Source organism: Rosa chinensis, chromosome 5 (genome assembly GCF_002994745.2).
Source record: "Rosa chinensis cultivar Old Blush chromosome 5, RchiOBHm-V2, whole genome shotgun sequence".
In the NCBI taxonomy this organism is placed as follows: Eukaryota; Viridiplantae; Streptophyta; class Magnoliopsida; order Rosales; family Rosaceae; genus Rosa; species Rosa chinensis.
Window position 1 is genome coordinate 73,064,940 of NC_037092.1, and position 26,957 is coordinate 73,091,896.

The 26,957-nt window shown below is 38.5% G+C and overlaps 1 long non-coding RNA gene across 1 annotated transcript; it reads left to right on the forward strand.

Annotated features, from left to right (window-relative positions):
* Positions 1-6,519: 6,519 nt before the first annotated feature.
* LOC121049622 lies at positions 6,520-17,116 on the forward strand. Its single transcript, XR_005800916.1, has 3 exons — positions 6,520-7,708; positions 7,832-7,920; positions 16,974-17,116. It is a non-coding gene; the product is annotated as an uncharacterized LOC121049622 (long non-coding RNA).
* The last annotated feature ends 9,841 nt before the right edge of the window (positions 17,117-26,957 follow it).

The window sequence follows — 26,957 nt, forward strand, 5'->3', positions numbered from 1 at the left end:
GCCCCTCTTGCAATTGCAACTCCATGCAACTGACCATCCAAAACAGCCCTACGTAAGAGGGAAGAGAAACCCTCAGCAACAATTAAAAACAAGTATGGAGAAATTGGGTCCCCTTGTCTAATTCCCCGGGTTGGCCTCACCTTTCCAAATGGTTTACCATGAAGAAGAACTGGGTACGTAACCTTTTGAACACATGAAATAATCAACTCCACAAACCTATTTGGAAAACCCAGAACCTCCATCATCTTCCTTAAGAAATTCCACTCCACCCGATCGTACGCCTTAGCCATATCCAACTTCACTGCTATCTTCTGCCTACTTTTCTTTCCATGGCATTTTAGATTATGAAGAATCTCAAAAGCCGCAATAACATTATCATGGATCGATCTATTCGGGACAAATGCACATTGAAACTCCGAAATTACATCCAGTAAAATCCTCTTTAGCTTGTTAGTTGACACTTTTGATACCAATTTATAGATCACATTGCAAAGGCTAATTGGTCAAAATTCTGTTACCTTCTTTGGACTATCAATCTTCGGTATTAGCGCAATCAGAGTGTGATTGAGCTCCCCTACATTCCCCTGCCCATTCAAAATCTCCAAACATTTAGAGACCACATTAGTACCCACTATGTTCCAATATTTCTGATAAAAAATAGAAGGCATTCCATCAGGTCCAAGAGATTTTGTAGCTCCCATTTGTTTCAAAGTAATCTCAATTTCTGCCCTTGTAAATGCACTACTCAGGAAAACTGACTGCAACTGAGTAATTCTAGCATCTACTGCATGGAAAAAATCATCCTGATATTGTCCACCAACTGAGTTAAAGAGATTCTGAAAATATTTAACAAATTCATTACCAATCTCAGTCACCCCAGTCCTCCATCTATTATCTTCCCCAAGAATGCTTGTAATCTTATTAATTCTCCCTCTCTGCTTCGCATAATTATGAAAAAAGTTAGTGTTACAATCACCATGCCGGAGCCAATTTACCCTAGCTCGTTGACACCACATGATTTCCTCCCTTTCAAGAAGCTTATCCAATCTCTGTTCCACCTCACGCCTCTGTGACATAACGTCACCAGTAGGGGGCATTCGCTGCAGATTTTCCAACTCTTGCCTCATCTCATTCATGCTTCTACGGACCTGCCCAAATTTTTCTTTCTCCCAGACCTTCAATTTTTCTGCTACTACTCTAAGTTTATAGGTCACCCCTCTATTATACCCTTCCTCCCAAGCCTGGTTAATTAGTTGACCGCAGTCCTCCTCCTTAGTCCACATCTCCTCAAACAGGAACCTACACCGACATCTCCGAACACCACCATCACCACTAGTAGGAGGCTCACATTCAATTAGAATAGGGGAGTGATCAGAGGCCATAGTCACTAAATGATGAGATAGGAAGCCACCCCCCCCCCCCCCCCCCCCCCCCACTTTTGAATTAATTGGAGATTCCCAAAGCCACGATTGATTCTCTCCTTCACATTAGCATCTCCTTCTCTTCTATTATCCCAAGTGAATTTGTATCCTGTGAAGGAGAATTCATACAATCCACAATCTTCCACCACTTGCCTAAATGCATCAATTTGTCTCTGGGAACGAATAACAGCACCAGTTTTTTCGGAGATGCTCAAAATCTCATTAAAGTCACCACAACACAACCACGGACCATCATACGCACTTGCTAAACTCCGTAACAACTCCCATGAAGAGGCACATTGATTCGTACTGGACTCCCCATAGAAACCCGTCACCCGACAGACCTCACCATCCTCCCAAGTAACCATAGTGTCAATGTAATAAAAATTCGACGACATGAAAGAAACAGAAATAGTACTCCTCCATAAGATACACACACCCCTCAAATATCCACCATTAGATTCATCTCTTGGCACACTAAGGATTCCATCCATACCCAATCGAGTTTTGAGTCTTCCCATTTGACACGAAGTCATTTTGGTTTCAATAAGAAATATCAAATCTGGTTTATGGACATGAATGAAATCCTTTAAGTCACGGAACGTCTGGGATCCCCTCATCCCTAGGACGTTCCAACTCAAGATCCTTATTGCTCGTGGTGGGGTAGCCTCACTGCACCCACCACTTCAGGGACACTCGACGAAAGCATCACCTTCTTAATTTGACGATCTTCACCTTCAAAAAAATCAGCCTCCAATTTTCTCTTCCCCCCTTCAAGTTCAAACTCAACTCCATTGCTAACACTTTCCAGCCTCAATTTCCTCTATGCAGACACGGACACCAACTTCCTACTCTTCACATTCTTCGGCGACTTTTTATTTGTGCCAAGAGAGAACTCCCAGGTACCCAATCCTTTCTTAACACTCTCATTAGAAGCAGAGAGAACAAAAGGATTTCCCACTACAAATTGGCTACTATCACCAAAAGCTTGTCTGAACACCTCACCCAACCTTCGGGCTGCATCACTCTCCACTACATTTAACGACGGCTGGATAGTTAATTTTAACGTCTGCTCGCCATACCCCTCCATATTAGCATAAACTAGATCCTTCACACCATCCTCCATCAATGGAGCTAAAGCACTACCTACATTCCCTACCGCTAGAACATTTTGAGTATCTGTGGTCTTTTCCATCAAGTCCATGCATCCCTCCACATGTTTTAGTTTGATCATTTTCACCAGGGACGTGGCCGTATCCTGGCAAGGACCCTCAATTTGAAAAGGCATTGACGCCCTAGATGAGCCACCACGAAGTGATTACTTCATTTTACCAGCAGACCAACCCGTTCTAACACCACTGCCATCACCACTCCCATTACCTTCACTATAGGCTGCTTCTGCATAGCTCCTTCCAACCCTCGGCCCAATCCTTCTCCCATACACATCCATATCAGCCCTAAGGGTCAGAGGGAAAGGCCATTCAGATTCAGGTTACCACAAATCCCCAACTTCTCAAAACACACCCTAGTTGGATGCCCCATCAAACCACACTCTTGGCAAAATTTCGGCAACCGTTCATAGCGAAACTCGATCAATTGATCACCAAACTCTGGAAAGTTAACAATAGTTCGACGCAATAAAGCCAGAGAGACATCCAGACGAACCCTAATACATACACAGCGACCCACACTATAGCCTTTATCATCTACCTTCACATCCTTCAAGACTCCCAGTATACCCCCAATATCTACTGCAACCTCTAGAGTACAAAATTTCCACGGAACTCCAGTGACTTGCACCCAGAACACTGCCGACCCCAGCTCCACTTCTGTCACTAATTTTACATTCCCCATAGGAGCCATAACAATTAAGGACTTATCAAAGTCCCAAGGTTCACGGTTCAGCACCCTCTTCATGTCTTCCTCACAATGAAAGCAGGCCAAGAAACGATCTCCCTCCACGTCGCTGATCGCAACACCCATATCACCCCCCCATAGACGTGAAAACAGATCAATAAAACTCCTCCGATGAGGCTGACGCACGGTCAAGACCTTACATACCACTGCATAACGATACTTCAACGCCGACTTAGCAGCTAGCCCTCCAATCTTCAGCCCCTTCGATTCTCGTTCTGAGAGAACCAGGGAGCCTGCAAAACGACACGCTACCTCCTCCATATCACGTAAACAAACACATTACAATAGCAGACCACAATCACTGTCCAACAACACCTCGAAATCAAGGTTTTTGGGTTAAGAAACACGAGAAAACCAGAGAGTCCGCTCTAGAATGGAACTCTAGCAGAGCCAAAACCCTCGTGACGTGCGTCAAAGGGACTTCATTGAACAAACGATTTACGGTCTCTTTATTATTTCTACTGCTTCAGCTTAACCTAAAAGTGCTTAGTTGAAGGTTTAATTTTCACAATTAACCAGTCAATAATTGGGACCACTAAGAATATTATATTCCTATAATGTTCCCTCTGACGAAGTGGTGTTAGCTCAGTGGTTAGAGCACCCACTACCTATGTACTAAGTCATGGGTTCGAGTCACCATGGGGGCAGGAGTGAAACCCTTTGATCCTCTTTTTTTTTTAAAAAAAAATAAATAAATAAATCAAAATTTATGAGATGATTAGCATAAATAAATAGTTTACTGTACTTTAGCTAATTCTTTTTGAAATTTGCAAATTAATCATCGTATTCAATTATGTAATTCAATAAAAAAATAGTTCACTCTGGGTTTTTTTTTTTGAAACTATACATCAGAAGTCATGGCCCAAATTGTCTCGACCATGGACCAAAAGGCAGCCAAACCATAAACCCCATTGTTCTGATCTGGACACCCAAACACTGGGCACCAAGACATGCTTGAGTGCTTGACCATCATCTTCACCTCCGACGTCGACCAAACCGTCGCCATCAGCAACGTCGCTAAGCCTCCGGATGCTTCGCCACCATCAGAAGCATTACTTGGAGCCGCTCGCACATGGCCCACCACCAGATTCGCCACCCTTCACCTTTCAGATCCGATCCACGCCGGCATCTCTACAAGAACCGATCAGCCTTGGCTTGTGATACACCAAAGCATAAATTTATAGATTAAATTAATAATTATAAATTAACAAATCCGCTAAATTAATAATTTCCTGTAGTCTCAATCTTATTAATTTATCGAATTTTTACTGGAACTTGAATTTTTAAAGAAATCAAACTGTAACTCTGTGGCTGTGTCCCACCCCTGAGTCCTCCGATCTAACAACCAAGGGACATTTGGACCCTGTACCTGGAAGACCATTGGGTTTGAACTTTGACAATTCGGGGGACAAACTGTAAGTTGCTGATACTTATCACGGACTGTTAGAGCTCCCTGTGAGAAAGAACAAGAAAAAGAATAGAGTTCTTTTTTTTGGTCTGAAGAAATAGAGGAAGAAAGGTTAATTAACAACCAAACTTGCCAGTAGGCACTAGTGCAGAGGGCGTGTCCTTCCGCTTCCTTTCCGGTTTGGATGTCGACTCCATAACTGGAACTATATATTTCACAAATGCTAGTACGCTCTCTCTACGTAACTAAGGTATCTTATATTCTGCGTATTTGTTCTGTAACTCCCTTGTCATTTGAAAAATGTAAGTTGGTAGCTACCTGATTGACTTGAGCATTCTTTACTAGACTTGCTTTATGGGATATTTGTAAGGGAAAAAAAAAAAAGGTAAAATATTTCAACACCACCTACTGATTACACCATGAAATTTCATAACATTTTAGCTACTATGAATTAAAGCGATCAATCCTTGAAGTAGTCAGTAAATGTGATTACTGTATAATATATGTTGTACAGTACGTGAACTTATATATTGGTATCTTATATATGCATGTCTGTATCTTGTAGTGAAAATGATGAAGCAAATGCTCACCACGATGCAACAGGACGGCTATTGAAATATGATTCCCAAACAAAACAAGTCAAGGTGTTGTTAAAAGAGCTTTCTTTTGGCATGCATTCCGGGACTGCAGTTAGTAAGGACGGCTCATTTGTCCTAGTCTCTCAATGCACTACGAAAACTATCCAAAAGTTTTGGCACACAGGTCTGAAAGCTAATACATCAGAAGTCATTTACCATAATCAGGATAGTATCCGGTTGGCACATGCAAGAAGGAGCATATTGCTTAAATTCTGGTATCGATGATGAAACGAAAGAAGTAGCTAAACGAAGAAGAAGCCACTAGCTATAGTACAGATATATTGATAGACATCACTTTATAGATACTAGCAATGTGCCCGCGTTTCTCGCGGGTGATATTATGATGTTAATAGAAAATAGATCGACTAAAAAGAATAGTTGTTATTTATTTTTTGAACATAAAATAATGGTAGTTTGGCTAATTACACTTTTACACTTTTATTTATTTATATTCTATTAACTTAATTTGATAATTATGTTATCGAAGGGTATTGTAGGTACTTCAAAATTTGGTGAAGCTCTTTGACACCAAAAGAGAGCCTCCATTTTTTTTTTTTAACCCAGCCTAGCTGGGAGGCTCAGCCCCACGCTCAGACAGATTATTAAAAGTAGGAACAAAGTACAACGGGGAGGACATAATATCTAAGCCCCGTGAGAAACTACATAGATCTTCGTAGATTACATTCCGAATAATAACGGGAGTCTCCTCCACCCAAAGTGCATCTATACTATTACAACTAGAAAGGTGTGACAAACGATGGGCAACACCGTTTGCTTCACGGTAAACATGTCGGACCTCAACATCAGAAAAGCTATTAACATATATTTTACAATCGTCAACTATCTGACCTATATGTGAAAAGTCACACCCTGTTCTTTGACAGCATTAATCAGCGATAGTAGTAATGATCATGTTAATGAAATACCGCTGTCATAAGTTTTTTATCATCGGTTTCTCGTACTTTCGATTTCTAATAAAACTATATACATCGGACCTTATACTGACCGAAAGTAAAAAAATATATATATTAATTGCGGGAACCTCAAAGAAAAGTGGAGCGCTCTCTATCATTTAAAATGTTTGGAAACCGTAATCCCCTCACTTCAGGGAAGAAAAGAATCCCCACATTCTGACCTAACCTCCTGTCCTACCACAACTCCTCTCGCCATAACCTCCCTCAACACCTCTCTCTCTCTCTCTCTCTCAACCAGAGGCCAAAGAATTTTGCAGTATATCTTGTTGTCGTCGATCGATATGCTTATGTAGATATACAAGTTCTCGGCTAAGCGTTTCTTCGATTTGATGAAGGATGAGAAACTCCTGTTTTGTTGTTAATTTCTTCAAATCATATGCTTTTACTATCTTAAGACCTATACTTCTTTTTATTACGGCGATATTTCTCAGATCTGCCTTTCTTAGTCACATTTTTCATATTAGGTCTTCTCCTTTGAATTCGGTATTTGGAATATTAAGGTTGAATTATGGTTTCTACGATCAATTGTAGGGAAATAGTTGGTGTTTGGATGCTCTCTATGTATTTGTGATATATGTTTGATGGAACATTAGGTTCCCTGTGGTGGGCTAGCTTTCAACATTGATGAAGATTCAGATACCAAAGTGGTCGATTGGATAAGACGATGTTGATTTAAGGATTTGGTTTTCCTGAATTTGGGAATTATCTAACTTTTGTTTTTTTGGGTTGACATTTTACAGGTATCCATTTCTGCCACCAAGCGTGACCTTTGCTAATTGGATTTTCACGTGAATATCACTTGCAAAGGTGGAAATGACATTCTCAATAAGTCAATATTCCTTTAAAGGTGAGTGAGTTTTTCATTGCCTCTGAAACATGATGCTATAGTCACTACTACAAATTTGGCTATAGGACACCGATAGGGGCCTCTGATACGAGTTGGTTTCTAAACTAGTCCACTTTGGCACTGTTGGGCTTCACATTAGTGCCTTTGCGTTACCAAGGCAACGAATATCGGTGGCCCAGTACTCGAAATCAATAGAACAACACAAGAAGTAATTGAAAGGGCCCAGCCTTTTATGCCAATATTGACGCAACCTACCTCTATGTCAGAAGACGGGGGTTAAAGTCATGGCCTAAACCTCTTTCCACACGACACGACGTGGGTTAAGTCATGGCCTTGATCTCATTTGACACTACGCTTCTTTCTTTCTGACTTGTTTATCATCGATTTCAGACTCAGAGAAGTATAACTGTGACCACCCCCTTCATCTCTTCTATCTCATTCTCATCGCTGGATCTTCTTACTACCATGGCAGCGCTTACAGTTGGTGTTTGCCTCGACCTCAGGTTAGTGTTCTCCAACACAATCACACAGAGTTTTGGGTAACGTTGAAACCCTAAACTTACTTTCGACCTCTGCCTGCCCTCAATTAGATCTTAATCAAATTGAAGCTTTACATTGTTCTTCAGATTGGAGATTTCCGATAGATTTGGAAAAAGAAAAAGAAAGAAATGGATGATGAGTATGCTAAGTTCGTGAGGCGGATGAACCAACCCAGGTAACTCTTTTGGGATTTTTGTCAATTATTCTCCTTTTCTGGGATTTGACTTTTTCTTGTTTTGATTTGGCTTCAGTTTCGCTTTTTAACTTTTGAATTAGTTTTTTTGAATCTGGAATTTTGCATGTTCCTATTTGTGCAATTGAACAATCATTAGTTGTTTAATTCAGTCTTATCGGTCTTTGATTATGAAAGTAAAGATGTTAGTTTGTGTATGAAAATATATGCTTGGGCCACGGATCTTGGCCCGGTTTTCTTCGAGTCCCCCTCGTCAGGAAAAAATGTTAATTTTGGGTTCAAACACCTACAACATTTTCTTCAAGCAAACTATTATGTACTCAGTTCAATTATAATAGAAACCACACATTTTGAGCAGGCAGGAGTAATACCTTCAGCATAAATCAATGGCAGATCTCCTCCTCCATTGGTCTCTTACCCTGTAACAAGTACAATGAACCAATAAATTTATACACCATTTTTTTCTGCACTTCATAACTGAAGAATTTCAGAAGAAAAAGAATTACATTCATCGTATCTTGAACATATATATATGTTACATATAGTAGTAGATACAATATATATATATATATATATATATATATTATACAGTAGTAGATACAATCAAACTCTAAAGTGTATCTATATAACTGATCAACTCTATCTATACAATTAAGTAAAGATGACGTACGATATATTCAACGTATTGTTATCAGCTAAGACATCACTTATAGCTTGTACACTTGCAATAGAAGGAGAAGTCTGCATAGGAAGAGTCCTGGAGCTAACAATAACACAGAAAGGAGAATATAATGCAAAGACTTATGTAATTCAAATATAAATATAGTGTGTGTGTGTGTGTTTATAACAATAACACAAAAAGGAGTGCCGGCCATGCCAATCCTTGTATCTGCAACTATGTTAATCAATCCTAAAATGTGCTTCTCCACAATTTCAAGATAACTCAATGACAATTAAATTGTTTCCTCCTTTTCATATCAATGGAAATTTAAACCAACAGATCAATGATAAAATCTAGGCAAAAATATCGACATAAAATCCATAGCTACAAAATCCGTAAAACAGGGTTTAGAACATGATTGAAGGATCCATGCATCTTCCAACAAATCAAAAGCATAACTCATTGGCTACATATCAGAGCTTTCAAGTGAATTGAGTCTTACTTGGGATATAAATGTACCCAGGAAGCAATACTCAACTGGCCTTAAAATAATTTGGCTTAACAAAAGAGTATGATTTCATCTTCAGAGCAAGATACTACAACCCTTTGACTACTTGACAGTAAACATTAGAACAATCTATTCAAGTACCTATAACTTGTACATAATTGATAATGACCTTGTCTCTAATTTTGTTGCCATCACGATCAATCACGTTGAACACTGAAAATATAAATTTAAAACAATTCTTAGCAAAAAGGGAAGATAGTGAGAGGGGAGATGGTTTAGAGGCTAAATAAAGCCTACTTGGAGGCCATGCAATTTTGAAGTAAAACTAGATATTCATCGATTTACCATTAATTATCATATATTTGGTAATTAATGGTGGTTTATTTGGTTGATTACCAAGATTGTGTAAAGAGAGAGCAATCACGTGGCTCATGCAAATATTCTTATATTCCCATGCAATTAATGTGCAATGTCATATATAGGAGCATGCAATCAAGGAAGGTATATATATAATCTTATTATATGTATATATAGTTGCCCATGCAATTGATGGTAGCTGGACGTGAAAGAGATAGTAGGCATGCAATCATGATTGATTGTCATCAACAAGGAATATGATGTATACCTTCACCATGACTTCCAGTAGCATGGCCAAGGCTAAATTGATGATTAAGTGGGTCATGCCTTAGATCCTTTGCATGGTCATGATGATGTCTAGTAGCAAAATCATAATTAAATTGATTATGCATCTGCTTCTGGCTATTAAGGGGGTGAACCTGGGCAATATCATGCCCCCCATGCATCTGATAAGTAGCCACGTAATTAGCTTGATCGGTGGAGAAATCACATGTATGTTCAGAGATAATTTTATTGTCAGAAGAACAATCTTGTTGACCATCTTCTCCATGCACAGCCTCTGTGTAAGGCTGTGATTCACCAGTGAGACCCTTGGATTGATTACCACCCATAGGCAATTCAGTCTCAAAAACAACCTCTTTGCGAGTGGCTTCTTGACGTTCTAATTTGCCTTGATGCGAACTGACTTGAGCAGCCAAGCTGGAACCTTCCTCGCGCAAGGTCGCAAACTCTGTTGAGGTTTGCTTGTGCTGGATCGCAACGACACTCACCGACTGTTGGTGGTTTTCTTGGGCTGGTTGGGCCATGCCGGCCAACTGCTCCCAGGTCTGCTGCGACTCTTGCCAAAGCTCCCAGGTTTTTTGCTGCACCTCCATCCTCTTTTGCTGTTCCGCAAGGACCTTTTCAAACTTCGCATAGTATAAAGCATTGTTCTGCTGAAAGATAACCATTCGCTCATCTATGCTCGCATTCTCTGGGACAGGAATGCGCACATAGCCTTCTATCGTCGCCTAGTCATCTACCGCAGCAGCGTCACCATCAGTTTTATGCGGCTCGTAACTAGAGGCCTTGCGCTTTGAGAAGTTTAGGAATTTCCACTTCTTCTTCTTGAGAAAAACTAGCATGACTTCAGGAATTTCTTTTGGTAAAGATTTTCCTCTCGCATCCCAATGATGGTGAATACAAAAAGATTCTAGTGCAGTCCCACTAGGCGTGCTAAAATGTTTGGCTCCAAAACCAGTATGGGTGCAAATTGTCTCTTTTGAGCGTGTGCGCAGGCGTGCCAACACTATGGGGTGCATTCGTCAGAGAATCCTTGACCTGACTTCTTGATCAAACGATGTGGACGAGGAGAGCACCAACCTCGTCACAAGGTTCTTTTCTCTGCCTTCCAGAAAAGGACTTCTTGCCTTACGGGTAAGGGCTTTGGTTGTGATCTCTTCGCGTCACCGAATCGATACTCAACGTTATAGGTTGAGCAACGCAATCACTGGGAAGTTTGGAGAAAGCACAGGTTTGCTAAAGCGTATCTTTAGCTTCGCTGGGTTGCGAGGGCGTTACCTTTGCTTCGCTGGGTTGCAACTGGGTTGCAGGTAGGTTTGCACCGGAGAGGCTTTGATAATCTGTATGATTAGTTGATTGAAGAGTTATCCTTTGTTGTATCGCTTTAGCCTCTATATATAGGCTGCTCGTAGATTCTCATTCCTAATAGGAATGAAATACTATATTTTAGGCCACAGTTATTGGCCTTGAATCAAATCAAAACTCTTAATAGTCTTGATAACTATCGTAAGCAATAATTATTAATTATCCTCTGTCACCGCTAGAATATAGGCAAGCATTAATTGCCTCTTGGAGTTTTGGATGTAATCTTCCTCTTGGATGCGGTAGGATATGCATTAATTGCAAATATATATGCGCTGGGACTCATATGCATTGCAATCATGTATAATTATATATATACACTCATGACCTTGTTTATTGCAATTAAAGGTGACTGTTCCTTCCATGTGTTCCACGTCCATCCACCTTAATTGCATGGGATTGCATACATATCATTGGTATGAATAAGCTGGTGGCCCTCCTTGATACTCCTTCCTTAATTGTCACCATGCATGTTTATATGTTCATATATATCTTCGCGACTTGGCGAGGACTCCTATGCATTGCATCATATATATATATATATATATATATATATATATGTAGCCTTGTTTCTTGTGCCATGCTTCACGTGTCCACTATATCCCTTCCTTAATTACCATGCATGAGCCACCATCTTCATATATATTTCAAGGCCAGCAAGTGGCTTTGAAATTTGTAAAGAAGGATTTGGTGACTCTAAATATGATCTTGATGCAGAACCAATATATGATGAATACGATGACAATTACAATTTGATTATTGGTTCCAAAAATCATATGCAAGAGTAGTTCTTTGAGGCTCTTGATCATGAGAATTCAGACCAACAAGTGGTCAAATACAAAAGCCAATTCATGGCTAATTCTGAAGACACCATGTTCTATGACATGGTAGTTGGCGACAAAGCCGATCTTGGGACATCATCATCCCCAAAATTGCAATTGAAGATCATGCTTCGTCAAACAACAAAGATACTTGGGGGCAATATTACTCCTTATACGAGCCAAATTTCTTCCAAGTTTTCGACGCGAAGTATCTTTGTTCTTTTCCTACAAGCTCCCGCAAGAGGGATTTTCGTGCCATAAATTTTGATACAACGGAGCTTGGAGTGAAGCATAGATGGCCTCCCCCATGACCTTCTAGAGGTTAGCCAAATGAGTCGCCGCTAGCTTCTTTCTTTCTTTTCTTTTAATTCTCTGTCAATTTTCAGTTTGCATCTTTCTTTTAGTTAGTTAAAAAAAATAGAAAAAGAAAAAATACAAAAAGAGTTCCAAGTTTGTGCATCGCAAAGGATGCAAAAAAAAAAAAAAAATCTTGTTCTTGTCTAACAGTGGCTTGAACTTTCTAATATACTTAGAGGCCATTGATTTTGGCCTGGGCACATGTACAAGAGGCATATTATAGGTCTAATATGGTGTCAACATTTTTTGCCAGTAATTGGTGGCGAAAATAGAGGGCTGCGAATTATTTCTTAAAACCAGCGAAGTGGCTTTGATTGCACGGCCTCGCGAATGAATGGTTCGCGAAGGACGGGTGATAAATATGCTCACTGGTCATATATATAAGTAAGAGGGAGAGCACATGGCCATGCATTAATTATGATTCTGAATTAAGAGCCATATGTGCCCCTCTGCTGTGGCATAAATAATTATTAAATGATGTTGGGTTGGTTCAATTGCCAGCATCTGCTGATCTTAAAGCAACAAGGAGCACGTGGCCCCTCAATATGCAGCAAGTTAAAGCAACAAGGAGTCGAGATTTTTTGGAAGTTAATTTATTAGAGCTAGCAAGTGGTTCTTAATAGTTAATTAATTCAAGATGCATGGTCTTCATCCCATTAGAGCAAGTGCACCCGTAGTCAAGAAAAGGCAAAGTCGAGAAGTCAAGAATTCGACCGGTCAAGTTACTATTCACTGCCACTGGACATGGGTTTGCACCCGTTGTTTTCTTGCCCGGTCAACACTGTTCACTCCTTTTCACTGTTCACATTTACTGTTCACATAATCCACTGTTCACCCAGTGGATTTAACTGTTCTGACTTAGTGTTCAGTTTTACTGTTCATGTCTACTGTTCACCGTTTTACTGTTCATTTTTTACTGTACTGGACGTGGCAGCACACCATTCGCCCGTGCTCTTCACGCTGTCTCTCTGTCGCGTCTCCTTCTGCGCAGCCATTGTGATGTCAGCCATGTTCTGCTGCAGGCCAAGGTGGCAGCAAGCCAAGCCTGGGCAAAGAAAAAGGCATGGGCTTGACATTTTTCTTGCCCTTGGTCAAACAAAGGCAAATCCTGCCCAGGCAAAACAGGCCCGGTGGAGAGGAAAAATGGAGCTTGCCCAGTCAAAATCATGGAATGCTGAGGTGGTGCCCGGGCAAAAGAGCACCGGTGCACTTGCTCTTATAATATCTAAGGCGGTGAAGTGGTGGTATTCCTGACAATACATGCTAAGCATACAGCCAACAGGGTGGCTTAATTATATTAATTGCATGAGAAGAAATTCTCTTGCATGCGATGTGACTATCGCGTGATGGAAGTTCTACGTGGACAAAGTGCACCTGCTTCCAGCTTCTTTTCTTGGTCAAACTCGCGGTTACTCGCGGCCAACCTACCTCAGATTATCAAGTAAAAGAAGAGTGGGGGTAATTCATGCAAGGCATATGTGACTCAAGGCTCAGGTCATGCTTATTATATGATTATTAGTTAATCAATATGCCACTACAATAATCAATTTCCTCACTGTTCGTCAAGATGATTTTATAGCATTCAAGCTTCATGGCCTATTTAGGGGCCTATCTGGAATCAGTTAGGTGATTTCAAGTTATCAATTGAACCAATGCAAGTGGGTTTAAAGCAACGTTGTTACAAGATTAGTGCTGACTCAAGACCTCTTCAATCAAGACAGGGACCTTTGACTTCGAGGTCTGAGTGGCAATGTTTGAACCCAAAATTAACATTTTTTCCCGATAAGGGTGATTTAGAGAAACCGGGCCAATATCGGTGGCCCAAGCTTTATATTTTCGACAAGTTCGAAATATATTATTTAGAGACTAAATAAAGTCTACTTGGAGGCCAAGCAATCTTGAAGCAAATCTGAATATTCATTGATCTACTATTAATTATCAAATATTTGATAATTAAGGATATTTGGTTTGCTCACCAAGATTGAGCAGGAGGGAAGGATGTGGATGTGAAAGTAAGGGCTCTTATTGATTAAGGAATCAAAGGGATGTATATATACATGCAATTAAAGGTACGTGCATGTGAGTCCTCACGAAGATTTGCTCGCGAATATCAAGTTGGCCATATATATATTTCCCAGGCAATTAAGGAGTGGTGAAACAATTAAGGAAGGGATCATGGCCAAGAACTTGGCATGCAAGGAATCAGGGGGGTCCCATATATCCTGCTCGCGAATGTCAAAGAAGGCTTGCCCAAGATGGATATATTCAGAGCATCGCCGTGCACTTGCACCAACATAAATGAATGGTTAGATTGCATTAAATACACTTTTTGTTTATTAAAAATAAAGTTGATAATAAATATCAAGGGTTGAGATTATTTTATAAGGGTTGGGTCACTTACACCGTCGGTGCATAGAATAATTTCCAATATACATATGCATGCAAGCAAGCAATCAATGCTTTTTCATGCAATTAAGGTGGATGGACGTGGAACACATGGAAGAGGCAATCACTTTTAATTGCAATAATATATATATCCTTTCTAATTGCATGCCGCGAGCTACGAGAGTCGTCGCGAAGATATATATATATATATATATATCCTACAGTTCGCTGAAGAGGAAGATTGCGTCCAACACTCTAAAAGGTAATTAACATTGCCTAGAAGATTGCTACAACAGAGTTAATCTTTTATTAACTACGATAGATATCAAAACTATTAAGAGTTTTGATTTGATTCAAGGCCAATAACTGTGGCCTAAAATATAGTATTTCATTCCTATTTGGAAGGTGAATCTGCAGCAACCTATATATAGAGGCTAAAATGGAACAACAACGGAAAGCTCTCCAATTACTCTCTACGATTATCCAAGTCTCCCCGGAGCAACCTCTCTTACCGGTGGCCACACTCCAGTCCCAGTCTCCCTAGGAGCCGACTGCCAGTACCACTGCCACTGATACTATCTCAACCAGCGAAGCAAGGGTAACGCCTTTGCAACCCAGCGAAGCTAAAGTCACGCTTTAGCAAAACCCTGTGCTTTCTCCCAACTTCCCAGTGATTGCTCTGTTTAGTCTACAACACTAAGTATCGATTCGGTGAACGCGACGAGATCACAACCAAAGCCCTTACCTGTAAGGCAAGAAGTCCTTTTCCGGAAGGCAGAGAAAAGAACCTTGTGATGAGGTTGGTGCTTTCCTCGTCCACATCGTTTGATCAAGAAGTCAGGTCAAGGGATTCTCTGACGACTGCACCCCATGGTGCTGGCACGCCTACGCACACGCTCAAAAGAGACAGTTTGCACCCATACTGGTTTTGGAGCCAAACATTTTGGCACGCTCAGTGAGACTACACTAGAGCCTTTTTGTGTTCGCCATCATTGGGATGCCAGAAGAAAATCTTTATCAAAAGCAATTCCTGAAATCATGCTTGACTTTGCACCTATTCCTATCCCAGAGAATGCGAGCATAGAAGAGCGACTTGCTATCTTTCAACAGAATAATGCCGCATATGATGAGAGGATGGAAAGAGCCCTCGCGGAAGAGAGTCGAAGGCTTGATGAGATTTCAATTTCAATCCAAAAGCTTAAGATAGGGTCGCGAGACATAGGGACAAACCCGAGAAAACCACCAGCAGCTTGTGAATGTCGTCGCGAACCAAAACAAACAGACCCCATCAGAGTTCACGACCTTGCGCAAAGAAGTTCCCAGCTTGGCTACTCAAGGCAGTTCTTATCAAGCCAAATTGGAACGTCAAGCAGCTGCACGCTAAGAGGTGTTTTCTGAGGTTGAATTGCCTATAGGTGGCGATAAACCTAAATGCCTTTCTGGTGAATCACAACCTTATACATAGGTTGTGCATGGAGAAGATGGTCAACAAAATTGTTCTTCTGGCAATACAATTGTCTCTGAACAAATACTTGATTTCTCCACTAACCCAGCCATATATGTGGCTACTGATCAGATGCATGGGGGGCAAGATGCAGACCACGTTGATTCCAATGATCAACAGAAGCAAGTTCATGTTCAAATTAATTATGATTCGACTGCTGGATGCCATCATGATCAAGAAATTGATCATAATCATGGTCAAGAACATGACCCACTCAATTATGACCATGCAGGGGATCAATTAAGGCATGGCCCACCTTATTGTCATAAATTTTACCATGGCCATGCTACTGGACGTCATGGTGAAAGTGGCCACAATCATGGCCAACTTAATTATCAATTAAGTTTTGGTCTAGAAATGCCAATTTGTGGCTTTATTAATCAATTCAACTTGAAATTCTTCATGTATGCTTCAAGGCCAGGTGGTGGCTTTGATATATGTGGGAGAAACATCTGCAACCCACCTTGTAAGAATGGCCAGAATGATTATTCTAGTGGCCAATTTGTCCTTCGCGACTGTAAGTTTGAGTATCATCAATACAAGTTAACTCTTGTTTACAGTTATTCAAATTTCTTGCAAAAAGAATTTGTCTATGATACTAAACAGTCCATAGAGGCGTCTCAATATGATGCCTGGAAAGGAAATAGAGGCAAACAAATATTCGATATGCCTATTTTTGAAGAAGAGAACAATTCACCTCTTTTTGGTGATTCTAATTATGATCTCGATACAGAGCCAATATATGATGAATACGATGATGATTATAATTTAATTATTGGTTCCAAAAATTATATGCAGGAGTTCAAGTCCTTTGAGGCTCTTGATATGGAGAATTTAGACCAACCAGTGGTCAAATACAATAGCCAATCTGTGGCTTATTCTGAAGACACCATGGTCTATGACATGGTAGTTGGTGACAAAGCTGATTTTGGAACATCTTCATCTCCAAAAGTGCAATTGAAGATCATGCTTCGCCAACCAACAAAGATACTTGGGGGGCAAGATTATTCCTCCCACGAGCCAAATATCTTCCAAGTCTTCAACATAAAGTATCTTTGTTGCTTTCCTGCAAGCTCTCACAAGAGGGATTTTTATGCTATAAATTTTGATACATTAGAGCTTGAAGTGAAGCATAGATGGCCTCCCCCATGGCCTTTTAGAGGTTAGCCAAACATGAGGCTGCTAGTTTCTTTCTTTGCTTCTAATTTTTTGTCAATTGTTTAGTTTGCATCTTTCTTTTCATTATAAAAAAAAATAATAATATAAAAAGAGTTCCAAGTTTGTGCATCGCGGAGGATGCAAAAATTGTGTTCTTGCCTAACAGTGGCTTGAACTTTCTAATATACTTAGAGAGGCCATTGGTTTTGGCCTGGGCACATATACAAGAGGCATTTAATATGCCTAGTATGGTATCAGCAATGAAGAGGTCAAATCAATATTTTTGCCAGTAATTGGTGGCGAAAATAGAGGGCTGCGCTTAGAGCCAGCGAAGTGGCTTTAATTACATGACCTCGCGAAGAATGGTTCGCAAACGAAAACTGGTGATTGATATGTGTGTTCACTGCTCATATATAATTAAGAAGGAGAACTGTAGATTATTCGCGAAGGCTACATCAGGGCCGGTCCTGAGGTTCTTGATGCCCAGGGCGAAATTTTTTTTGGTGCCCAAGGCCGGTCCTGAGATTTTTTTTTTGTTGATGATTCTGAGATTAATTCGACTTCAAAAAATTAAAAATTAATGACTAGTTTTTAGAATAATCAACGAAACCACAAAAAAAACAAGCAACAAAATTTCTAATATCTAAAATTTAAAAAATAAAGAACACCAAATATCTATTTTGATCTATACCTCAACCTGCATCATGGAATGTCAAAAAAATATGTCTACGCACCGCAGAAGAACAGAAAAATAGAGAGGAGAAAGATTATTGGGAGATGAAAAACATATAGGAGAAAGATTGAAAATGACAAATGATGCAAGTAAATTGAGGGATTTAATAACCATAAAAACCCCAAATTTAAAGAGAAATTTGTTAGATTTCAAAGTTTTGAAAAGAGTGAAAGACTCTGCTATAATGACGCATGACTTTTCACAGTTCTCAATGACTCAAAGAGTCAAAGAAGAAAAAGAAAACACGTAGCCAATGTCGGCTAGACTTCTGAAATAAAAGATTTTTTTTTTCACGTTCCCTAACATATATATAGCTTTATATATAAATATATCAATATATATATATATATATATTCAAAAAAATTATGCCATACCTTTCCTTGGCCCTGGGCTGTCGCCAAGGCTGGCCTGGGCTACATGTTCACTGCCACAAGCGTCCCTTTCGCGTGGCAGAGCAACATATGGGGCAGGTAATAATATATGATTGATCTTTGCTAGAGACCTGTGCTATTCAGATAGAGTCATGATCACCATTCTTTCATGGCCAAAAGCACGTGGCCATAGCCTAGCCTCTCAACTTTCTTTCTCCAAGTCATGACATGTGTTAAAGGGTCATGCAGTTCCCTGTTGGCAATTATTTAGGGTCATGGCCCAGTCGTTCTATTAGCTACAAATGGTGGTGGGTAGTACATGACCCTAAAGCAGCTTTATTAATTAGCCTATTTGTTTATTACATATTTACCCTAAACCTGTGGAGGTGGGACAAGGGTGTCACGTGATCATCAGATCAGATTGTTGTCAAATTTCAACAGAACCTCCTGCTCTTTAATTGAATGATAGCAAAGTTCCTACAAGCATAGGGCCCACATAGTGGCCGGATGGTTTTAATTGAGCATGATTAAAACTCATGTGGTCATGTGTCATGAAGGCTTGTTTAGTCTTGACATTACTGGGGCCAACACCTGTGGCCTTAATTAAATTTTTACTTTCTGAAACAACCTTCGCGGCGAGATAAAAAACTTTAGAATGATAGTAGATAGCTTTTGACAAGGTCCTCGCGGCAAGCTATTAATCGCATGAAGTTTACCAATTAAGACAAGATGAACATACAATGGATAAGAGCTCGCGAACCAAAACTACCGGCAAAAGTTCTTGTGGCCTAGATTTATTTGGGGTTTAATTTATTAGCGGAGCCAACATAATGGCTTGGTGGCTGTTAATTAAGCATAATTGAAAACCCATGCGGTCTCAGTTGTCGTGAGCAAGCGTGGTGCCTGCATATGTTATGGTGGTGGGCTAACATGATCACTTGTCATAAAGAGGATGGCCATGGTTCAATCATGATCTCAGTGCGCAGTTAGCATATCACTTTATGTGAAAAGCATGCACTTCGCGAAGAGATGAAAGGTCACGGTTTGCTTCATAATCACCGCCATCCTCTTCAGCAAGCAGTTCGCGATCAAAAACAGCTAGCCTTCTTCACTTGGGGGGCACGTTGATGACATTCATACTTCACATCCTAATCGGGGGCCTATCTAGGATCAGTCCAGTAGTATCAGTTAAGCCAATGCAAGTGGCTTTAAAGCGAAGTTATTGCAAGATTAATGTTGACTCAAGACCTTTTCAGTCAAGACGGAGAACTTTGACTTCAAGGTCTGGGGGGCAATGTTTGAACCCAAAATTAATATTTTTTCCCGATGAGAGGGACTCGAAGAAAATCGGGCCAAGATCCGTGGCCCAAGCATATATTTTCGACAAGTTCGGAATATATTGTTTACAGGCTTTTTTTTTTTTTTTGACTTTGTCAAGGGGAACCCAAAGGCTTCCTAGGCCCAAGATAAACCCCTTCGGCGCATGTGAAATGCTCCAACTGTGCATTGCAACACAGTGCCTGACCACTTTGACAGCTTCGGGACTCGAACCTAGGTTGGGGAGCACACCCAACTAGGCAAGAACCACTATGCCACTTGCAGTGGTTGTTTAGTGGCTAAATAAAGCCTACTTCGAGGCCAATCAATTTTGAAGCAAAACTGGATATTCATCGATTTACCATTAATTATCATATATTTTATATTAATGGTGGTTTATTTGGTTGATTACCAAGATTGTGCAAAGAGAGAGCAATCACGTGGCCCATGCAAATATTCATATGTTTCCATGCAATTAATATGCAATGGCATATATAGGAGCATGCAATCAAGGAAGGTATATATATAATCTTATTATATGTATATATAGTTGCCCATGCAATTGATGGTAGCTGGACGTGAAAGAGATAGTAGGCATGCAATCATGCTTGATTGTCATCAACAAGGAATATGATGTATATATGGTGGCTCATGCATGGTAATTAAGGAAGGGATATAGTGGACACATGAAGCATGACACAAGAAACAAGGCTACATACATATATATATATATATATATATATGTTCATATATATATATATATATATGAACATATATACATGCATGGTGACAATTAAGGAAGGAGTATCACGGAGGGTCACCAGCCTATTCACTACCAATGATATGTAAGCAATCCCATGCAATTAAGGTGGATGGACGTGGAACACATGGAATGAACTGTCACCTTTAATTGCAATAAACAAGGCTAAAGCGATACTATCTCAATCAACGAAGCAAGGGTAACGCCCTCGCAACCCAGCGAAGCTAAAGTCACGCTTTAGCAAAACCCTGTGTTTTCTCCAAACTTCTCAGTGATTGCTCTACTTAGTCTACAATACTAAGTATCGATTCGGTGAACGCGACGAGATCACAACCAAAGCCCTTACTCGTAAGGCAAGAAGTCATTTTCCGGAAGGCAGAGAAAAGAACCTTGTGATGAGGTTGGTGCTCTCCTCGTCCACATCGTTTGATCAAGAAGTCAGGTCAAGGGATTCTCCGACGACTGCACCCCACAGTGCTAGCACGCCTGCGCACACGCTCAAAAGAGACAGTTTGTACCCATACTGGTTTTGGAGCCAAACAGTAGGAATGTCATAACATGTTTTGTGGTTTGTTCATTTCAGTTAATGACCAGGTGGCCTTGTCAGAAATGGATTCTATTTTGAAGCAGACTCTGAACTGGGAATGATCATTCACCCAAACAAATGGAATGCACAATCTCAAATTAAAAGGTATGAATGTCAATTTTTTTGATAACTAGGTTAGTGCAAGTTATATGTTTGTTCATTGATATGTACTTAGAATATGGAGTCGTTGAATTGGCAAGGGACCAAGCGAAGCTTAATGACTATCCAATGAAACTGTGAAGAAGTTGAGAAGTTGCACGAAGTAATTTGCTGAAGTCCTTGACACAAAAATATCATGCAGTTTTTCTTTATTGAGTTGATACTAGTGAAAGAAATGCAGGTATAGGCTTGTAAGTTGCAATAGGTTTCTTTATTAGGTAATGCCATAAGTTGTAGTTACATTTGTATCAAACTGCAAATTTTGATTGAATGCGATGATGTATATGAATACATTTGTAGATCTTCTTGTATTCAGCTATTTAATGGTTTTTATTAGGATTAATTTCAGTTTACCCCCCTGAAGTTTGGGGGTGAAATGATTTCACCCCCTAAACTTTCAATTTTGAAATTTTACCCCCTAAACTTTTCAATTTCAATCAGCCGTGTCCAATTTTTACTGTTCCGTCCAAATTGGACGTTAAGTTTGACTTTTGAGGGTTAAAATTGTCATTTCAACATAAAAAAATAAAAAAAAATTCTGTTTTTTTTTTTTTTTTTTTTCTGCTTTTTAGTTTTTTTTTTAATTTTAATTTTTTTATAATTTTGTCTCCAACCTATATACCACAAGTTATAATAGGTTTATAAAAACAAAAAAAATACTCTAGGTAGTTGAAAGTCGCTCGCTGGTCTACGATATTTGTGACATATCTCCGATAAAGTGAAGAATTTAGGATATATCCCAAATAAAGTGAAGAAATATTTGTAAAAAATAATTTTACACTTTATCTGTAAATAAATATCTGTATATTCCCAATAAAGTGAAGAAATATCTGTGTAAAATCATTTTTGGTCTACGATATTTGTGATATATGTCCAATAAATTGAATAATTTTAGAATATATCCCCAATAAAGTGAAGAAATATCTGTGTAAAATCATTTTTTACAGATAAATATTGGATATATATCACAAATATCGCAGACCAAAAATGATTTTACACAGATATTTCTTCACTTTATTGGGAATATACAGATATTTATTTACAGATAAAGTGTAAAATTATTTTTTACAAATATTTCTTCACTTTATTTGGGATATATCCTAAATTCTTCACTTTATCGGAGATATGTCACAAATATCGTAGACCAGCGAGCGGCTTTCAACTACCTAGAGTATTTTTTTTGTTTTTATAAACCTATTATAACTTGTGGTATATAGGTTGGAGAGAAAATTATTAAAAAAAAAAAAAAAAAAAAACAGAATTTTTTTTATTTTTTTATGTTGAAATGACCATTTTAACCCTCAAAAGTCAAACTTAACGTCCAATTTGGACGGAACAGTAAAAATTGGACACGGCTGATTGAAATTGAAAAGTTTAGGGGGTAAAAATTCAAAATTGAAAGTTTAGGGGGTGAAATACGGCTGATTGAAATTGAAAAGTTTAGGGGGTAAAAATTCAAAATTGAAAGTTTAGGGGGTGAAATAATTTCACCCCCAAACCTCAGGAGGATAAACTGAAATTAATCCTTTTTATTAATATTATTACTATTTTTTTTAATAATGTGGTATTTGAAGACACCATTCTAATGGTTGGTTAGTAATTGGTGTATAGCTAAAGTTGGCAGCTGTCATATCAGCTGACATGACAACATTTTGTCTATGTTGAAAACTTGGGCACTGTTTGTATTTTGGTGCTCTATGCTGCAAAGGAAACCCCAGCAATCACCACTGTCATGTTATTGGTGGTTGCATAGTGGCTAATGAAGATTTTGGTGGCCTTTGTGAATAATGATCACCCGTATTGGAGGGTGTCCTATAAGCATAATTCTAGTAGTGAGTGTTACTTGTAATTGTTTTTTTTTGGTTGGGGAGGGGGGGTTTGAAATGTTTGAGTTTTTCAGTGCTTAGATTTATGATACTCATTCATTCAGGAAGCAAGGCAACCATTGATCAAATATCTCCAAAGTAAAGACAAAGGCTACGAGAATACTATTCATGTCGTAAATTATGTAATGAAAACAAAAGTTCGTGGGAGTGTTCGCATAAGGTGCTAATTTTGTCTGGTTATTGGCTATTACATTTACTAAAGAAGCTCTGAGATTTTATAAGGAAACTCTTGTAAACGAAGAGTTGTGACAATTCTGTTTCTGCTTCAAGCTTACAGCTTTCTTGATGTTTATTAAATGTTTGTCTAGTTAACTCAATTTATCACTTGTGCTTTGGTCTTTACAGATAGAAGAATATGTTGAAACTGCAATCTTCTATAAATTATTTTAGACCAGGTATCTCTTAAATCTTGAAGAGAATAATGTTACTTGTTTATTAATTTTTTTATCACCAGTGATCTGTCAATTGAGTCTTTGCAGATCAATGTCATGGAGACCTAGCCTAGACTATCTCCCGGGGTAGTTTCTTCAACTTTTCCATCTTATATATATATTTTTAATCTAAAAAAGGAACTATATAGACTTGATTACATGAATATGGTTTTTGAATCAAGCAGATGGCGGATAACAATTAGAGCATTCATATGGTCACATTAAATTCAAATCAAAACACATGTTTATATGTCAATGAGTGGCTGTGTTGCTACAACTTGCAGATTTGTTAAGGGTTGATTTCACTGGCAATTGGTTGGATTTCAGAAGATGAAGTTTAATTTGCTGAGAAGATATGCAAGTTTGTGAGGGATCTGCAATATGATTTGTTGTAGTGGTGAGATAAGGACAAAGAAAACAAAGGTTTTTCTTATGGTAGTTGAACAACTTTTTTTTTTTTTTTTTTGTTGAGAATATGGTAGTTATACAATTGGTAAAAAATAGACGGAATGAAAACTATGGCTCTTATACTAAATAGTTGCTGCCTCTAAATGCTTGTCACGTGTCTTCATCTTAACAAATAGGGTTATTATTACAAATGGTACCTGAACTTATCTTCTATTTTATCGATGGTACCTGAACTTCAATTTTGATCACAACCAGTACCCGAACTTTTCGATTTCATTTTAAATGGTACCTAAGGCCACATTCGGTAACTATTCCGGCCAAAAAAGCCAAATCTAAAAAAAAAAAAAAAAAAAAAAATTTCAAGGCAAGTCTATTACCAAAAAAATCATCACTATATATGATTGCAACCCTTGATATCATCAAAAATCATCACTATGATTGCCTCCCATGCCATTTTTAGTCTGAATAGTGATCGGAGGTGGCTCTAGGTACCATTTAAAATGAAATCGAAAAGTTCGGGTACTGATTGTGATCAAAATTGAAGTTCAGGTACCATCGATAAGATTGAGGTATAGTTCAGGTACCATTTGTGATAATAACCCTAACAAATATCTGGAAATCTCCCAGTCGCAATAGTTGACATAGTAAACATCTCACTGCTAAAGAAAAAGAACATTACAGTGCGTACTGTAGTTGAAATAGATTCACTTGGGACTGTGCTACAAGAGTTAAGTCTTGCATAAATTCCACTGAAATTCGGTCAATGAAGTGGGGGAACGATATGTTGGATGTTCCCATACGAATTACGTACGTACGTTGGTGTTTTTTGAGAGGGCGGCAGACCAGCAGCTAGCTAGCAGTATTGGTTCTTCCTATATGCTAATGGATCTCTTGCCTGCATAATATACATGTACAACTATGGGTGTGCATTTGCTTTGTGATGTGTCTTTTCGATCATATGAATGTAAGCATATGTTATTATTATTTTTTTTTTTTTGAAAGGCATGTAAGCATGTTATTAAAATTATATAATCTATTATGGTTACAAAGCTTTTACTAATTAAATTTCTTGTGGTTGATCCAAGGCACTTGTGGTTTTGATTCAAGGCGCATTTGTGGCACATGTGTTGGCGTGTTGCCACATTTGTGGAACATGCGGATGGAAGCAAAAGTCGGGAATGAAATTTATGAATTTGGTACTTAATTACTAATTAATTATGAAATTGAAAATGCAATTAAAATTTGAAAAAGTAATTTTATTTACAGTATCATACAAGTGTGACTAGAAAGGAGTCCAATATTTTATAATGCTTATTGTTAGACAAATGCCTGCTCACATAAGGGACAGTTTTTAAGGGACTATGAGGCATAAGTGAATCTAATGGCTGAAAATAAATGCACAGTTTTAAATTATTATAATTTTTGCTTTTATATTTAATACATGTAGTTAAGATTCACTTGTCCCTCACAGTCCCTTAAAATTGTCCTTTAGGTGAGCAAATATGTTGTTAGACGTAGACTTGTTACTTTATTCATCTTTATTTATACTATTATTAAGAGAGGAGAGTTTGTCAGCCAAAACAGAAGAATTTTACCAACATATCCCTCAAATATTAAAAAACATTTGAACTAAAATATTTGAGAAAGACAAAATAGTTAATTCACAAATAAAAGAAAAACAAAAAAAAAATCAAAAATCAAAAACAAAATATGTGCAGCAGTTTTCTCCACATTCTGTGGAATAACTTCCCACGTAATTATCCACACCCATAGGGTGTGTTTGGAGTCTAGTATGATGATATTAATTCAGAGGGTATAATTATAAGTAGAAAAAATAATATAAACCGAAATCATAAGATTTTCTTCTAACTAAAGTTGTGATATGTTGGTTAGCTAGCCTAACTAACACCGTGGAGGTCACGAGTTCAAATCTCTCTGACATCAAGAGTGAAGTGCGGACTTATATAATAATAATAATAATAAATAAAAAAATAAAATAAACTAAATAGGTCCAAATGACAAGAACTAAATATGCATGCGTATTCCCCTCATATGCTATTGATTTCGAAATTTTAAAAATATTATGCATATTCCCATAGTATTTAAAATTTCGAAATCAATAGCATTAAATGTTTTTAAAACAGATCGCTTTACTCCCATTTTTTCCTTAATTTTTTTTTTGTTCTAAAAGCTATGACTAATTAATTTATTTTCTAATATAAAACGTCACAGGTAGAAAACTTTGTAATTGTTAGTTTGTTTGTGGAGAAACGACTGATATAGTTTCGGTTGAATGTTCAACTCATAATTTTATACTTGATCAACAAGGTGTTTTGTGGATGTGAACGAAATAATACAAAACTTATTTATTAGAAGGTGTTTTGTGGATGTGAACGAAATAATACAAAACTTATTTATTAGAAGGGAAACGAAATAATACAAAACTGAGCTATTAGAAGGGAAACAAAATTTTTTTTATGGATTTCCCTATAACTTTTTTTTTTTTTTTTGAGAAGAAGAAAATTCCATTAATAACCAAACAGATTACATAGCATTAGATCCGTAGTTATGGGACCATCAACATGAGTGACTTCCATGAGCCAAAAAGGCTCAACCCCTAACCAAATTTTACGCTCATACCCGCGAGCTACAATGAGTAACAACCAAACCAATACCGATACAACCCAGCCACCAACATTAAGATGAACTGTTTTCACCCGTTCGGACACCGCGATCCAAAACCGCCAGACCACGTGTAAGGGTGATTCACCATCACGTTGATAACCAAAAAGCACCGACAAAAGACCAGACCATGACACAGCAGAATGACCATGACACCAGAACAATGGCATCGACCCTATACTAAAACACCCAAACCCTCGCTCAAAGAAGGAGGGACTTATTTTCAACAAGACAAAAACTGTAAACAAACAATGAAAACCTAAACAACTGGAAACAAAGGAACACCAGAGA